The following is an 18,777-nucleotide window of genomic DNA, read 5'->3' on the forward strand; positions in this document are numbered from 1 at the left end:
GCTTGTGTCCAAGAGGATGGGGAGTCCACGACCCATTGGGTAAAGCGGGTCTCAGCTATTTTGCATTCATCGGATCGTATCAATGCAGATACAGCAGTACTAACATTGGAGGGCAATTGCCGTTTTCTGCAGCTCAAACAGAAGTTAGGAAGGCTTAAACGTCACTGCAATGATATGTCAACGCTTATGGCCGCTTTGGTTAAATACGCTGATTCAGATAATACCAAAGACCCTGACTCAGAGGAGGACAAACCAGGGAAAGGGAAAAAGAACGGCAACACCAAGGGTCAGCAGCATAATCCGGCAGGCCATGGGAACAATGGTAAGCGCAAGGCTGACAACAGTTTGGACTTCGTGGCTAACACCAATACTCAGGAGAATGGTCAGCGCCGTAAGGGCAAGCAGCCCCAGAGAGGCGGAGGTTCAGGCCCCAATTTGGAGCTCCTGTTAAACCAGCCCTATCCAAAGCATGGATCAAAGGAGAAGCCAGCATCACATCTTTGGAAGGATTGTTATATCATGCGAGATTTCAAGAACTCCAATATGTTTCAGTACGATAATGGCCCGCCCGGCGGTTCAGGAGGTGGTTTCCATGGGCCGGGTTATGGAGGCGGCAGCTCCGGTTCATGATTTCAGGGCAATCAAACCGGATACAACAATCAAGGGAATCAGGGGAACCAGGGAGGTTACAACCATCAGGGGAACCAGCAGCAGTAGCAGTCGGGTTATCAAAGCAATCCTAGGCAGTTAAATAGTGGGCAGTATCATGTCTTCACCACTAGCTTGTATAAGCATGATCAGAAGCTTCACAAGAGGGCATTAAACTCTGTTGAACCGGCGGTACCTCAGTATTTGCGCTGGTCTGAGCAACCCATTTTGTGGAGTAGAGAGGATCACCACCACCCCAAGGTTGACAATCCAGGTCATTTGGCTTTAGTGGTGGCCCCTCAAGTTGGGGGATATAAGTTCACTAAGGTACTCATGGACGGGGGAAGTAGTATCAACATTCTATATTATGATACCTTCCGTCGTATGGGGTTGACAGATAAGAATCTTAAACCGTCAAACACCGTTTTTCATGGTGTGGTGCCTGGTAACTCTGCATATCCGGTGGGCAAGATAGCCTTAGAGGTGGCTTTTGGAGATGATCATGATTCAAGGTCAGAAACATTGACTTTTGAGGTGGTGAAAATCAAAAGTCCATATCACGCTTTGTTTGGGCGGCCGGCTTACACTAAGTTCATGGCGAGGTTGTGTTATGTTTATCTACAGCTTAAGATGCCAGGTCATAAGGGGACCATCACAGTACACGGGAGCAGGAAGATCGCTTTGGAATGTGAGGAAGGTGATGCGGCTTATGCTGAGTCAGTTTGTGCCACTGAGGAGCTAAAGTTTTATAAAGACCAAGTTGATCCGGCAGATATGACCTCTTTGAAAAAGCCAACTACGGAACACGATCCGGTGTTGAAATTTAAATCAGCCACATATACTAAGATGGTTGATTTTGTTCCTGGCGATTCATCCAAGCAGTTCAGCATCAGCGCTAACCTGGATCCCAAATAGGAAAGCGCGCTCATCGAGTTCATCCGTGAGAACCGGGACATCTTTGCATGGAAACCTTCTGACATGCCAGGTGTGCCGAGGGAACTCGCTGAGCACACACTTAACATTGATCCTAAGTTTAAACCGGTCCGACAGTTTCTCATACGCTTCAATGAAGAAAGGCGCAAGGCTATTGGTGAAGAGGTAGCTTGGTTGTTGGTCGTAGGGTTTATCGTGGAGGTCTTTCACCCGGAGTGGTTGGCTAATCCGGTGCTGGTTCTTAAGAAAAAAGGCACTTGGCGTATGTGTGTAGATTACACAGACTTGAACAAGGCTTGCCCTGCAGACCCCTTTGCCCTCCCTCGTATTGATGAGATCATCGATGCTACGGCGGGTTGTGACCGTTTGTGTTTTCTGGATGCTTATTCTGGTTATCATCAGATCAAAATGGCAGTTAAGGACCAGGAGAAGACAGCTTTCATCACTCCCTTTGGAGCCTTCTGTTATGTCTCCATGCCCTTTGGGCTTAAAAGTGACCAGGCGACTTATCAACGATGTGTTCAGAATTGTCTTCACAAGCAAATTGGGCGTAATGTTCATGCATATGTGGATGATATTGTGATAAAATCCAGGAAGGAGGAAACATTGATAGATGATTTGAGAGAAACCTTTGACAACCTCCGGGTTTACAAGATGATGCTCAATCCGGAAAAGTGTGTCTTTGGTGTCCCGGCAGGCAAACTCTTTGGTTTTCTGGTATCAAACAGAGGCATTGAGGCTAATCCGGAAAAAAATCTCAGCAATTACATCTTTGGCTAAACCGGCCTGTATCAATGACGTTCAACGTTTGGCCGGCCGGATTGCGGCTTTGAGCCGGTTTATCAGTCGTCTTGGGGAGAAGGCTATCCCTTTATATCAGATGCCGAAGAAAACAGATGATTTTGTCTGGAGCGAGGCGGCTGATAAAGCGTTTGAGGATCTGAAGAGGCAGTTAGCTGAACCGCCTGTGCTTGCAGCCCCGATCGATAAAGAGCCGTTATTGCTATATGTGGATGCTAATGCCCGAGCTGTTAGCGTGGCTATTGTGGTGGAGCGCAAGGAAGCTGGAAAGGAGTATACGGTTCAACGGCTGGTTTATTATATCAGTGAGGTGCTCATTGAATCAAAGCAGAGATATCCACATTGGCAAAAGCTAGTGTATGGAGTGTTTATGGAAAGCCTGACGCTCAAACATTATTTTCAGGGTCATCCTATCACAGTGGTCAGTTCAGCCCCTCTGGAAGATATCATTCAAATCAGAGAAGCAACTGGCCGGATTGCCAAGTGGGCTATTGAGCTTGGACCTCACGGGCTCAAATACACACCTTGAACAGCAATTAAGTCCCAAGCACTTGTGGACTTCATCAATGATTGGACAGAGTTGGATTCACCAGAGGAAAAGCCAGATAACACATATTGGACTATTCATTTTGATGGATCCAGACAGTTGGAGGGCTCAGGGGCTAGAGTCATACTAACTTCCCCACGAGGTGACAAGTTTTGTTATGTCCTCCGTTTAATGTTCCCTTGTACTAACAATGTAGCTGAGTATGAGGCCTTACTCCACGGTCTTCGGATGGCTAAGGAAATAAACTTAAGACGGGTTAAGTGCTTTGGGGATTCAGATCTGGTGGCTCAACAGGTGTCTGGCACTTGGGATTCCAAAGACCCACTCATGGCTGCATATCGACGAGAGGTGGACACAGTGGCTGGTCACTTCAAGGATTATCAGGTGGACCATATAGACCGGCGAAAGAACGAAGCGGTGGACGCTTTAAGTGGCCTTGGTTCTCAGCGTAAACCAGTCCCACCAAATGTCTTTCTTGATGTGCTGCATAATCCGTCGGTCAAGGTACCAACAGAGGAGGAGTTGGCTATTCCTGATCCGGAGGCTCAATTGGTGGCAGCGTTGCATGTCATACCGGATTGTACAATCCCATACCTGGCTTACATGAACCGGGGCGAGTTACCGGAGGATGAAACCTCGGCCCGGCAGATAATCCGGTGTTCCAAGTCAATGACCATACTCAATGGAGAGTTACATAGCGTTTCAGGGGCAATTCAGCGTTGTGTCTCTCCTCAAGAGGGTTGTGAGATTTTGCGAGAAATCCATGAAGGGGATTGTGGTCACCACGCCGGTTCAAAGTCTTTGGTTGCTAAAGCTTTTCGCCACGGTTTTTACTGGTTAACAGCTCATGCTGATGTGAAGGATTTAGTCAAAAGATGTGACGGTTGTCAAAAATTCGCACGCCGTGCTCATATTCCGGCTCAGGAGTTGAGGATGATTCCAATAACTTGGCCGTTTGCGACCTGGGGCTTGATATGGTTGGACCCTTCAAGCGATCCAAGGACAAAAATACCCACTTGTTAGTGACAGTTGACAAATTCACCAAATGGGTGGAAGCAGAGCCAGTCAGTAAGTGTGATGCGGCCATGGCGGTTTAGTTCATCAAAAAGGTGATATTCTAGTTTGGCTTTCCACACAGTATTATAATTGATAATGGTACTAATCTGTCAAAGGGAGAGATGGAGGAATTTTTCCAACGTGAGCACATCTGGCTTGATATAGCATCGGTGGCTCACCCCCAATCTAATGGTCAAGCGGAGAGGGCAAATCTTGCGAGGTATTAAACCCCGGCTTATGGTTCCTTTGAAACAGACACTGGGTTGTTAGGTTGAGGAGTTACCTTCTGTGTTATGGAGCATCAACACCACACCCAACAGATCTATGGGTTACACACCTTTCTTCATGGTTTATGGAGCGGAGGCAGTTCTTCCTAGTGACATCCGTCATGACTCGCCCCGTGTGACAGCTTATGTTGAAGCTGATAATGAGAAGGCACGTCAGGATTCTCTGGACCTGTTAGATGAGGAGCGTGATTTTGCAGCAGCATGTTCGGTGATTTATCAACAAGACCTCCGACGTTATCACAGCCGCCGGGTTAAAACCAGAACTTTTCAAGAGGGTGATCTGGTGCTTCGGCTCATCCAGGATCAGATAGATATGCACAAGTTATCCCCACCTTCGAAAGGACCTTTTGTGGTCAGCAAGAATCTGCACAACGGATCATACTACCTCATTGATGTTCGAGAGCACAAAGACTCACGTAAACCGGAGGAGGAGACCAAGCGGCCGTGGAATATAGCTCTTCTTCGGCCTTACTATACTTGAGCCACAGGCTCTTCATATGTACATATTTATGACTATGTATATATTATATAATAAATCGGAGCCTCGAATAAAGTGGGGTCCCTCTTCTTTTTACATCATGTGTGTGCTTACTCTACTGACAAAGCGGAGTTTTGTTAAACCGGTCTCTGCAGCCGCACGTATATAAAGATAATAACTAGGGGCTTGGTCATATATGAACCATAGCTACACCTCTTGATCGGTTTTGAAACCACAAAGGTATATCACTAGGGGCTTGGTTGTTATCACACCATAGCTACACCTCTTGATCGGTTTAAAAGGGATATCACTAGGGGGCTTGGTTGTTATCACACCATAGCTACACCTCTTGATAGGCGTTAAGCCAAAAGGACATTATGTGGAGCCAAAGAGAGTTTGTTGCATTAAGCACAACTCAAACATAGGTAACCACCAAGCACAACTCACATATTACCTGGGGGCTCTTTGCTTCTCAAAGAACAATGAGTTTTGAACCCTTGTAATAGGCTATCAAGCCACAGCTTGGAAGCCTGGTGTATTCACCTAAAACCCCGGGTTAACCTGCCTTCATTAAGTAAGCCACTCCTGTCCATGTAATCCTGGTATGACCCGCCGAACATTTGACAAGTCAATCTTATACAGACCCTAAACTTGTCAAGGTTAAAACGACGATTGGTTAATTGGAGGCCCATCTTAAAAGGCTTTGTTAAATGGTTTAACTCAGTGGCCTGGCAGCCCATGAAAAGCCTCGATTTGGAGCCTGGCAGGTCGTAAAAAGCCTTGCATGTTCTTTTTGAGTTCTATTTGCCAAGTTTTTTGACTTTGTTCAGGTTCATAATATCTTCTGACAAACTGGTGTCCTTGACCCGGCTTGGCTTTCAACTACAAGTTGTCAGTCTTTGATCAGTTATAATCCGGTGTTCATTAACCCGGTCTGGTTTTGACTAACAAGCCGCCAGTGTTATAAGGAGAACCCGGTGCTCATTATATCCCGGTACGGTTTATTATCATAATCCGGCAAATTAAGGACGGAGTTATCAATGCTCCGGATTGGTGTTTACACCTTTACCATACAAGCAGTTGGTCAGCCAACGAGGTATGTTGCAGATATTATTTTTTATATACAAACTTTGATTATCCATCCAAGTATTGTATATTTTTGGGCATCATGACCCGTCCAGTGGTAAACCACTAGGACACTTTCAAGTTCTTGTATCCAGGAACACAAATCATCATGGGCTATGCATAAATAGATCCCAAAAAGTGGAGCAAGTTTTCACAATATCAAAGCACCACAAAACATGCTCAATGGCATGACAGTTAAAGGAGTTTTTGCTATCCTATTACAAGAAGCTTCAAAAAAGCTCCGATTGAATAATTGTTTTTAAAGCATTTGCGCACAATAGCTGGTAAACCAGCTGCCGGTTTAAGATGCTTCGTCTGGATGGTTTGACGGTTGAGGGTCATTTGGTGCAATTACTTCTTGTTCATCCCTCCCCAGGCGCTGGAAATCAACCGTTGACCAATCGATTCCGGTTAAAGCTTGAAACACGGCTTCTTCATGGATAAGGCTGGAGGGGTTAATGTCAGGAGCGTAAGTATGCTTACGGATTGGAGGCACAAGTTCTTTGACTTCATGGATTTCAGCAGGCTGTCTCTTCCCTTCAGTGTCGTAAGCCGGTTGGAGATGAGATAAGTCTGTGTCTTCTGCAGTTTGCTGGCTATTGGCCGCATATCCTTTGTCAGCCTTCGGAGATCAAAATTGCCGAAGTTTGAACCATCCTCCTTCAAACATGGATATCCTTTTATAATGTCATCCTCTTCAAGGTCCGGAATCCATGCCTTGGCCGGATTAGCGCGGTTAATGCTCCTGCTCTTGCGGCTGCCTTCTTCAGTTCGGTAATCCGGGCTGGTAACATGGCCAGCTTCTCAAGAGTTTCTTTTATCAGTGATGGCGCCGGCCTATTGTAAGCCGCAGTGCAAATAGCACACTGGGTTCCAGAGTACAGCTGTTCAATCAAGGTATAAGCCGCTTTAAGCTTCATCCGCATATCAGCACCCAGATGAGTAATGCGAGTGCATGTCATGGTTTAATATCAGCCAGACTGGTAAACAACAAGGTCTCATGAATTGGACAAACATCATAAGGAGATACTTACCAAATACAGCGGATGTCATAGCGTTGATTTGCCACTTCAAACCAGTTAGTTCATCTACAACTGGCTTCAGGGCTGCTTCGCATCCTTAGCTCTTTTGGTTAAACCGGCCTTCTCGGTTTCCCAGTCAGCACGTTCTTTGTTAAAAGACTCCTTTATCTTTTCCATAGCTATCAGGGCTTTGGTCAGCTCCTCCTTGGCTTTCACAGCCTCTGCTTGCTAGGACTTCACGTTCTCTTGCAAATCAGCGGTTCGGGCATCTCTATTGCTTAGCTCGCCCTGTAACAGTTAAGATATATCAACAACAGGATATGTATTTTCTAAGTACAAAGCGTATAACAAGTTATGCACTTCATACATGGGAGCTAATGCCTATTTTCTCTGATTCACTACATCTTTTATAAGTCTCCAGAACAATGCAAGCATTATCTACAACAGGATATTATCTCTTATTTACTTTAATGCATCTATATACTTGATAAAGGGTGGAAGGCTCGGCCTTATGCCTGGTGTTTTGTTCCACTCTTGTCGCCTTAGTTTCTGTCATACCGGTGTTATGTTCCTTGATTTTGTGTTCCTTACGCGGTTGGGTGTCATGGGAACCCCTTGATAGTTCGCTTTGAATAAAACTCCTCCAGCAAGGCCCAACCTTGGTTTTACCATTTGCCACCTAAGCCTTTTCCCCTTGGGTTCCGCGGACTCAAGGGTCATCTTTATTTTAAACCCCCGAGCCAGTGCTCCTTTGAGTGTGGTCCAACTTGTCAGCCGCTGGTGGCCACCAAGGGCAACTCTGGGTTGGCCTACCAGAAGTTTGGACAATCCGGTGTGCCCTGAGAACGAGATATGTGCAGCTCCTATCGGGATTTGTCGGCATATTCGGGCGGCTTTGCTGGTCTTGTTTTACCATTGTTGAAATGTCTTGTAACCGGGATTCTGAGTCTGATCGGGTCTTCCTAGGAGAAGGAATATCCTTCATTGACCGTGAGAGCTTGTGATGGGCTAAGTTGGGACACCCCTGCAGGGTTTGAACTTTCGAAAGCCGTGCCCATGGTTATGGGCGGATAGGAATTTGTTAATATCCGGTTGTAAAAAACTTGACACTTAACTTAATTAAAATGAATCAATCGTGTGTGTAGCCGTGATGGTCTCTTTTCGACGGAGTCCGGGAAGAGAACACGGTCTTGTGTTATGCTTGAATGTAAGTAGTATCAGGGTCACTTCTTGATCATTTATAGTTTCTCGACTGTGCGTTGCTTCTCTTCTCGCTCTCTTTTGCGTATGTTAGCCACCATATAAGCTAGTGCTTGCTGCAGCTCCACCTCACTATCCCTTTCCTACCCTTAAGCTTAAATAGTCTTGATCTAGTGGGTGTGAGATTGCTGAGTTCTCGTGACTCACAGATACTTCCAAACAGATGCAGGTGCCGATGATGCCAGTGCAGGGGACGCTACCGAACTCAAGTGGGAGTTCGACGAAGACTTGGGTCGCTATTATGTTTCCTTTCCTTATCATCAGTAGTGGAGCCCAGTTGGGACGATCGGGGATCTAGCATTTGGGGTGGTCCTTCTTTATTTTGGTTCCGTAGTCGGACCTTTGTTTGTACCCTGGATGATGTATGGGTTAATTATGTATTGTGTGAAGTGGCGATTGTAAGCCGACTCTTTATCCCTTTCTTATTCAGTACATGGGATGTGTAAAGATTACCCCTCTTGCGACAAACCTACCATGCGGCTATGCCTTTAAGTCGTGCCCCGACACGTGGGAGATATAGCTGCATTGTAGGCGTTACAAGTTGGTATCAGAGCATGAAAAAGTTGCAGAAAAACGACTTAGAGAAAAATATATCCTCTGGATCTCAGATCTAGGGTTCGTGACATGGTTTGCAAGGTTCGTCAGAAGACGGCCGGAGTTGCGTCAGAGAAGACGAGGGGACGGGGGCCGGCGCTTGCGGGTACTCACCGGAGTTCGTCGGGGAGCCGTACGCCAGAGCTTGCGGGGTCCGGCGAGGCGCGGGCACCGGAACTGGTGACGAACGGCGGAGGGCGGCTAAAGCGTATTGTGACGGTGAACCTAATGAGTCAATTCGTGCTTTATTATTAGAGAAAGATTTTTGGGACTAACCTACTAACCAAAGGGCTAGTGCAAATTGCCTTTTTTGCCTATTTCAGTATTTCGTAGAAAAGGAATATCAAACGGAATCCAAATGGAATGAAACCTTCGGGAGAGTTATTTTTGGAACACATCTGATCCAGGAGACTTGGAGTGGACGTCAAGAAAGAAGCAAGGAGGCCACGAGGCAGGAGGGCACGGCCCCCACCCTCGTGGGCCCCTCGCAGCTCCACTGACCTACTTCTTCCTCCTATATATACCCATATACCCTAAAAACATCCAGGAGAACCACGAAACCCTATTTCCACCGCCGCAACCTTCTGTACTCGTGAGATCCCATCCTGGGGCCTTTTCCGGCGCTCCGCCGGAGGGGGAATCGATCACGGAGGGCTTCTACATCAACACCATAGCCTCTCCGATGATGTGTGAGTAGTTTACCGCGGACCTTCGGGTCCATAGTTATTAGCTAGATGGTTTCTTCTCTCTCTTTGGATCTCAATACAAAGTTCTCCTCGATTCTCTTGGAGATCTATTCGATGTAATTCTTTTTGCGGTGTGTTTGTAGACATCCGATGAATTGTGGATTTATGATCAAGATTATCTATGAACAATATTTGATTCTTCTCTGAATTCTTTTATGCATGATTTAATATCTTTGGAAGTCTCTTCGAATTATCAGTTTGGTTTGGCCTACTATATTGATCTTTCTTGCAATGGGAGAAGTGCTTAGCTTTGGGTTTAATCTTGTGGTGTCCTTTCCCAGTGACAGCATGGGCAGCAAGGCACGTATTGTATTGTTGCCATCGAGGATAAAAAGATGGGGTTTATATCATATTGCTTGAGTTTATCCCTCTACATCATGTCATCTTGCCTAATAGGTTACTCTGTTCTTATGAATTTATACTCTAGATGCATGCTGGATAGCGGTCGATGTGTGGAGTAATAGTAGTAGATGCAGAATTGTTTCGGTCTACTTGTCGCGGACGTGATGCCTATATACATGATCATACCTAGATATTCTCATAACTATGCGCTTTTCTATCAATTGCTCGACAGTAATTTGCTCACCCACCGTAGAATTTGCTATCTTGAGAGAAGCCACTATTGAAACCTATGGCCCCCGGGTCTATCTTCCATCATATTCCTATCAACTTGCCATTTCTGTCGCCGTTTATTTTGCAATCTTTATTTTGCAATCTATACAACAAAAATACCAAAAATATTTATCTTATTATCTCTATCAGATCTCACTTTCATAAGTGATCGTGAAGGGGTTGACAACTCCTTTATCGCGTTGGTTGCGAAGTTCTTGTTTGTTTGTGCAGGTACGAGGGACTTGCGTGTAATATCCTACTGGATTGATATATTGGTTCTCAAAAACTGAGGGAAATACTTACGCTACTTTGCTGCATCACCCTTTCCTCTTCAATGGAAAACCAACGCATGCTCAAGAGGTAGCAACACGCTCCTCCGCGGCTTCCTTGCACTGATGAGAGGGCCGGCGTTCGCGGAGCGGATGGTGGGGTACAACGGGATGCTGTTCGTGCTCGGTCACTATGACACCTCCGACATCTAGCGGTTTTACATGAGCTATGAGGAGCAGGAAACACGGGTCAAGGAGCAAAGGGCTGCGCAAACCTCTTTTTACCGGTGGAGGGGGGTACCGGTCAAGCATCCATCGTTGGTGTAGTTTAAGATTCGTTTTGTTTGGTGGCCCACATCATTGTATCTCTGTGTATTTTAACTTTTCATGTATGTATCCACCATTAGGTCAAATCATCCGTAGGTCCCACCCATGCATGCATGCAAGAGACATCCACTCCGTGCTGCAAATGCATGAAAGCGACCCATCTGTCTAATCTACCATCCTATAAATTTCATGGCTTTTATTTTCTCTTTGACATTTCCAATTGTTTATATCTTTTTAATAGTGATTTCATTTTTGAAATATTATATATTTGAACTCGTGACACTAAGACCTTTAGAACAAGATCAATATTGGACAAATTTCAAACACATTTAAATTTTACGTCTAATTCCACGCATATACCGGGCGAAATCTGTTATTCGAAATGAGTGAAAATATGTGAAACATGTTCTTTGAAACATGTGAATTTGATTGTTTCAATGCGTGAAATTGAATATTTCAAATATATGAAATGGTTTTTTTTTGAACTTATGAAACATATTTCAAACTTATTTGAATTTCAGGGAAATCATTTTTTGGAACATAGTGAAATTGCATATTTTTTGTGTTATTATAACATAACTTTGCATTGAAATTAGTGAAATATGTTTTTGAAATGAGTGAAATCATTTGAAATAAGTAAATTTGGTTGTTTCGAATGAGTGAAATATGGCTAAAATTTGAGTGAAATCTGTTTTCTAAAATGAGTGGAACTGAGTGTGAAAATATGTTATTGCGGTGTGTGAAAAGATGTCAAATTGTTGTTTACAAAATGTGAAACTTACATTCATCGACATGTGAAAGTTATTTCATTGAACTTATTAAATTTTTAGGGAAATCATTTTTTGGAACTGGGTCAAATTGGATTTTGAATGTAACAGAAATGTGAAATCAGTTTTTTTGAAAATGAGTGAAATACATTATTTCAATTGAGTGAGTGTAATGTGTTTTGAAAAATGTGTGAAGCCTATCTTTTGTAGATAATATAAGTGAAATCATTTTTTGAAATGACTGAAATATATATTTTCAAAATGAGTGAAATCAGCTCTCACTAGTAGAAAAAGGGTCAAACGTGGAGCACATTAGTGCCGGTTTGAATTAGAGCCGGCACTAATGTGTACATTAGTGCCGGTTCGTGGCGGCGATCAATAGTACCGGTTCGCGGCGAACCTTTAGTACCGGTTCATGCCACGAACCGGTACTAAAGAGGCTGTGTCAGCCTGCGGTCCGGCTATGGCCCCACCATCACCATTTAGTGCCGATTCGTACCACGAACCGGTACTAATGAGGTTATGACAAGCTGTTTTTAGTCCCACCTCGCCAAGAGAGAGGCAGTATGAGCGGTTTATAAGCCGTGAGTGCACAGACAATGACGAAGAGTTGCAATGCTCACCTACATGTTGATTAGCTTCAAGCCTTGCGGAATAGCATAGATTGCACTGAGCTATGTGCAGTGCAGTCTACACTATTCCGAATGGCTTGAAGCAAATTAACCAGCATTGCACCTTTTTTTATTTTGAAAAACTTATTTAAACTCCGGACTTCTTTTGTGTTCAGTATGCAGTATTTAAAGCGACGTCATCAATTTTCAACATGTTCTGACATCATTTGTTGTTTTTCGGCCATTTACCTAATTGTTTAGAGAGCTAAATGACCGTGAAATTGAAAATCACTACAAAATGAATCCTGAAAATGTTGAAACTTGGCATGGTATCATCATATCACCCGCATAGCATGCGCGAAAGAGTAGAGAGGGTCACGGCAAAAACTGGACGCACTTCATCTGTTACATGGCCACTTCAATGTTTTTCAAACTTATTTGAACTCCGGACTTCTTTTGTGTTCAGTATCCAGCATTTAAAGCGATGTCATCAATTTCCAACATGTTCTGACATCATTTGTTGTTTTTCGGTCATTTACCTAATTGTTCAGTATGCAACATTCAATTTCCAGAAGAAAATAAATAGAAGAAAATAAATAATGCAGAAAATAAAAAAACTATACAAAAAAATTACTCAAAAATAAATAGAAGAAAATAAATAATGCAGAAAAGAAAAAACTATATAAATAGAAGAGGTAGCCGCGGCTGGGTTTATAAACCAGTGCGGCTGCCCTTCGCCGGGCGAGGTGGGACTAAACTTTGGGGTGGCAGCGCAAGGCCTTTAGTACCGGTTGGTGGCTCCAACCGGTACTAAAGGTCCCCCTTTAGTACCGGTTGGTGGCTCCAAACGGTACTAAAAGCCTTCGTTTCCCGCCGCTTGGCCTGGCGAAAATAGGCCTTTAGTACCGGTTGGAGCCACGAACCGGTACTAAAGGCCCATCCTATATATATAGCACTTACGAAAATTTCAGTTTCATCTCCCCACTTCGTCTCCAACCTCTCGCGAGACATCGCCGCGCGCGCCGCTCGATCCCGTCGTCGCCGCCCGTCGCCCGTCGTCCGTCGTCATCGTCGCTGTCCCCGCCGCCGCTCGTCGTCGTCGTCTTCGTCTCGCGCTGCCGCCCCGAATGCCGCCGCCGTCCGTCGTCATCGCCGCGGCCGTACGTCTCTCTCGCACCCGCGCCGCGCGCACCGGCCCGTACATACGCCGCCGCCCCCGCCCCGTACGCCGGCGTCCCTGCTCGTACGTACGGGGCGGCGGCGTACGGGGCGGCACTGCAGTATATACACACACATACACACACATACACACACATACATACACACACATACACACACACATTTTTTTACATATATACACACATACACACATACACATTTTCTGTTTTCTGTTTTTTAGAAAAGTTAATTAGATGATCGAATATTAGATTAATGTTGAATGTTAGATGAATTAGATAGAGAAGTTAAATATATATTAATGTCAATTGTTAGAGATGAATATAGCTAGATATTAATTAGGTATATGAGATTTGAACTAGTTGAATAATTAATATAACTAGTTTATTTTTAGTAAGAAAATTGTCGAACTAGTTTATTTAGGTATATGAGATTTGAACTAGTTGAATAATTAATATAACTAGTTTATTTTTAGTAAAAAAAATTAGGTATCTGAGATTTGATGATCTAATTAAAATATTATTTGTTAATGAGTTTTTCTGTTTATTTAGTTTTTTATATATTTTTAGTTTATATAAATGTTACATTAATGTCGAATGTTAGATGAATTCGATAGAAAAGTTAAATATATAGTAATGTCAATTGTTAGAGATGAATATAGTTAGATATATTAATGTCAAATGTTAGATGAATATATATTTGGCTAGATATAGGCGTTTAATGTTTCACCTATATGAACATAGGAAATGTCATCTGACAACGAAAAAGATTTCATTATGTGCGAACACTGTGAAGACCAGCGCGGCCTGTGTGACCAAAATTTCCTTGTTGATGGTAGGCGCTTCAGCATCAAGCTGGATGAGACATTCGAAGTTGATACACTAAGTCACTTTGTCAATTATTATTTGAATGCAAAACATATGCTTCATTTGCTTCAACTTATAATTTTAAATTTTTACTATTCTACTAGCGCATCCCCTGCCATGCAAGAATTTTTGTCTTGGATAAGATAGGTTTTAGTGCTATAGATGATATGGAGGTAAAGAGAGTTTACTTGAAGACGGAGCATGGGTATACTTTCAACGTCAAATTATATAATGGAGACACATGCACCCATTTTGAATGCAAAACTTGGCAAGCACTATGCAAGGCTTATGCATTTGAGCCTGATATGGTTATCACCTTTGATATTCGTCCGGAAGATGATATTGAAGGTAATATAGACATCTGGGTCGATGTGCAAATGCCTCTAGTTCTACCATTTGGTGAGTTTTTCTCAACCATGCATGCATATGTTTATGTCTTTTATACAGTTTATTCAAAAATAGTTGACAACTAATTTGTATTGTCAGCTTATTTCGGTTCAAGCAAACATGTCCGGCGCTTGGTAGACAGGACCTACTACTGCCCCGGGGCTCAACTAAACTGCGAGGAGATAAGTCATTATGTTTCATGGCTTGAGGATCTTAATACTGTCAAGACAATTTTTTTTTCTGAACTTAGAAATGTTAGTACTCAAAACGTCTGACCAATGGTGATCGTATTGAACTACGGTCACATCTATAATCGAAAGATGGTAAGATTTTAAATATTTGTCCTTAATTAGTGCATCTTTTGCATACATTATTTTTGAAGCTAAACTTTCATTGCTTAATATATTAATTACTATACGATGTTCTTCAACAGGGACTTCCGATGACAGTTGTGCCTCAGTGGATCGAGACAAAAGGTCGCATGTCAATGGTTAGCTTACGACCAAGATTTTCTACATTGCACATGAGTGCATTCAGGATTTCTGAAAGCGAATAATGCTTAATAGTGAAAGATTGGAGCAAAATTGTTAACGATCGTAGAGAAGTACTAGGGGGTAGCAAGGAGAAGCGCAACCCAAGATTAGGAGACAGATTCATCTGTATGCTCCAGTATGATGAATCAGGAGAGCTATACATGTTCTATGTTATTCTACCTAAGAGGAAGTAGCAGGATCAGTAGCTACTAGTTCATGCTCTTAATTAGTACTTGTCTCATGTCCGTGTCCTGAACTTCGATGTTGGTGATGATTATGTTGAACTTGATGATATCTTTGCTTCTGTTACATAGTGAATGTTTCCTCTTTAAGCTAGCTAGCGTTGATGATGATTAGATAGCTAGCGGTAATGACTATGATGATTAAATAGTGGTAATTAGACGACTATAATGATTTTTAGCTAGCTAGAGTTTATTTATTTATTAATATGGGATGATGATGATGATGATGACGACTACAACTCATTATAACGTAAAACAATCCTAAATTAAATTGATAACACAAATTTAATTGAAAAATACAAAATAAAACAAAAACCCACAACCATTTAGTACCGGTTGGTGTTACCAACCGGTACTAAAGGGCTCCCGGCCCCCGGAGCTGGCTCGTGCCACGTGGATCCCCTTTAGCACCGGTTCGTTCTGAACCGGTACTAAAGGGGGGGGGGCTTTAGTGCCGAAACTTTAGTGCCGGTTCCTAAACTGGCACTAAAGGGCCTTACGAACCGGTGCTATTGCCCGGTTCTGCACTAGTGTCTCTTGTTCAAGATAGGTGAAATAGTTTTTTTAGTTGAGTGAAAAAAGTTATTTGGATTCTGTGAAATAAAATTAGTCAAAATGTATCCAATTTTGATCTTATTTTAAAGGTCTTGCCTCGAGCAATTCAAATATATAAAAATATCAGCAATTAAATTTATTGTTTAAATATAGCAATCTCCAAAATTTTGGCTATCAAATTTAATACTAATCTTTTCTTGGGATAGAGACTTGTGAATGTTTAATCGCCGAACTACTACCCACATGTAGATTCCTGACAAAAGCTGCATGGCATGCATAGGGGTCCAGAGCAGGTTTGTATTCTCACGTATTGAAGTGTGAAAGAGATTGGCTTACTTATACATGGACAGTGGCCGTGAATCTCAAAGCAATCATGTGTGGTGGATTCTTCGCCGATAGCTCCCCGCTCCGGTAAAAAAAACTTAGTCGCAAAGGGCTGTGAATCAAAACAACTCTCTCAGCGCTACTAATGCGTTCGGGTTCTGATCTTTCGTTGTGTAACCAAAAATAATTGTACTGCTATGTTTCACTAGTAGACTGCCGTAGACTTATTAAACCAAGCGATGTACCGGATAAATGAGTTTTCACGTACTGCTCCCTCTTGGTGAGGGAATAGATTGACGCCCATGGGCAAGCTTCACCGTTATCATTTTACCAGTAGAACCCGGCCCTGCCCTGCCCTTAATCGGGGGTCGTAGCTAGGGGAAAAATGAGCAAGCTGCATTGCGTAGTGCTGCAATTAAGCTCACCAACAGCTTCCCCATAGGAAAGGAAAGATGCTAACCCATCGAAGTTTCACCCTTCATGCATGCAGTATCATGCAATGGAAAGATGCTAACGGTATATATATATATATATATATATAAACATCCAGCTGCACTAGCAAACTTAACTGATTACATACAACTTATATGCTAGTTGTATCTTCCTGAGACAGCAAAATTACCAAACACGGCCTCGTTTCGCTCGATCGAACGAGCGTTTTCAACTCGGCATAAAACGCTTCCATCGATTTTCTTCCTCACGTTTTTTTTAAATCGGTTTTCTTATCTCTTCGGTTTTATGCTAGTTAATTTACGTGGGAAGGAAAAAAGCACTTAAAAGGGGAGTTGAACTCAGGTCTAATGCATGTCTAGTATGCCTAATAACCAACTCATCCACCTTAACTTGTTGTCCATAGTATGTAAACAATAGAATTTGAACCCTTCTGTTTTCTACCATGTCAACAAAAAGCTTAATTTCTTGATAACTTTGGCCGAGCAGCATGATAAGTATCACATATGCATGTTGATAACTTCAAACATTAACCCCCTGGTTTAAAAATGACATGATAAAGCTGGTGAATATATCATATCATGAGAAGGCCAGTAACTATAGCGTGGAAATCATAGTAAATTTACCATGTGCAACATCATAACTTTGCACAAAATTTAACGTGCACGCGGGGTGGGGTTGGGGGTGGGGATGTTTGAACAACCCCCTTCCCCTTCATGAAAGTTACCATGGCGTTTTGGTGTAGGTTATGGTTTTGAGAGGAAACCTGGTAGCATACAAAAAGAGGGCGAAAAAACATGAAGTTTTGACATACTACATCCCATGTTTCAAATTATCGCGATGTTTATAGAGTAATCAAGTTTCAGTTCATCTATTATCATGCAATTTACACATATTACTAGGGGTAATTGTTCCAACAAATTTTTTTCTCCTAGGTCAAAAATTACCGCAATGTTTCCCTAAAAAAATTACTGTGGTGTTTATATATCAGTTATCAGTTCTTCGGTTTATGTATTACCATGTTATTTGCACATAAGTTACCAAGGGTATGTTTTTCAACCACCTTTTCCACTTTTGATCAATGTTACCTTGGTATTTATACGCAAGTTATCAGATCTACAGTTCATATATCATCATGGCACTTACACACAAGATGTATATTTTTCAACAATTTTTGCCCTTCGTAAAAAATGTTATCGCGCTGCTCATTCTTATATTACCATGCTATTTTCACATAAGTTATCAAGGGTGCGTTTTTAAACAACGTTTTCCTCTTTGGTCACCGCGGTGTTCTGTACGTAAATTGTCGGGTATGCGACACATATATTACCGTACCATTTACACATAAATTAGCGAGATTATGTTTTCCAACAAAAAAATCTGGGTCAAAAAGTTACCATCATGTGTTGTATAAGTTATCAGTTATGCGGTGATTATATTGCCGTGTTATTTACATAGAAATAACCGGTGGCACATTTTTAATACACGCCTTGGGTCAAAGTTATTGTGGTGTTTGAATGTATGTTATCAAGACCGCGGAGCGTAAATTATCATCTTATTTACACATGAGTTAACATGGTTACGTTTTTCAATAACTTTTGTTTTCGGTGCAAAAGTTACCATGGTGTTTATACGGTGCTTATTACCATGTTTTTTAACAAAATTATCGGGGGGTATATTTGAACAGCCCCCCTCCCCCGGTAAATCTTACCGCAATATTTTATGTATATTATTATATATGTGTTTGTATATTACCATGCTATTTTCACACAGAGTTATCGGGGTATCTTTTTTCAGAAACTTAATATATGTGTTTGTAGGTAAGTTATCAGGCCCGTGGTGCTTAAAATACCATGTTGTTTACACAAAATTTTTCGGAGTATATTTCCAAAAAAAATCTACTAGATCAAACAACCTTTTTTTGGGGTCAAAATTACTACCATGATGGTATCGAAGTTGTCTGGATCAAAGTAAAAAAATCGTTGACAGACAATTTGCTGCAAGAGAGATGTGTATCTGACAAAAACATGATTCTTTTTCTAACTTTTTTCTTTTAATTTACCACAAAAATGGAAGAAAATGCATAAAAGCTAGTAGAACGCATCGGCTACTGGCATGAAATAGCAGTAGCACTCGCTGCTAGCTAGTAACTAGCCTAATT

This window comes from Triticum dicoccoides, chromosome 4A (genome assembly GCF_002162155.2).
Source record: "Triticum dicoccoides isolate Atlit2015 ecotype Zavitan chromosome 4A, WEW_v2.0, whole genome shotgun sequence".
Taxonomy (NCBI): domain Eukaryota; kingdom Viridiplantae; phylum Streptophyta; class Magnoliopsida; order Poales; family Poaceae; genus Triticum; species Triticum dicoccoides.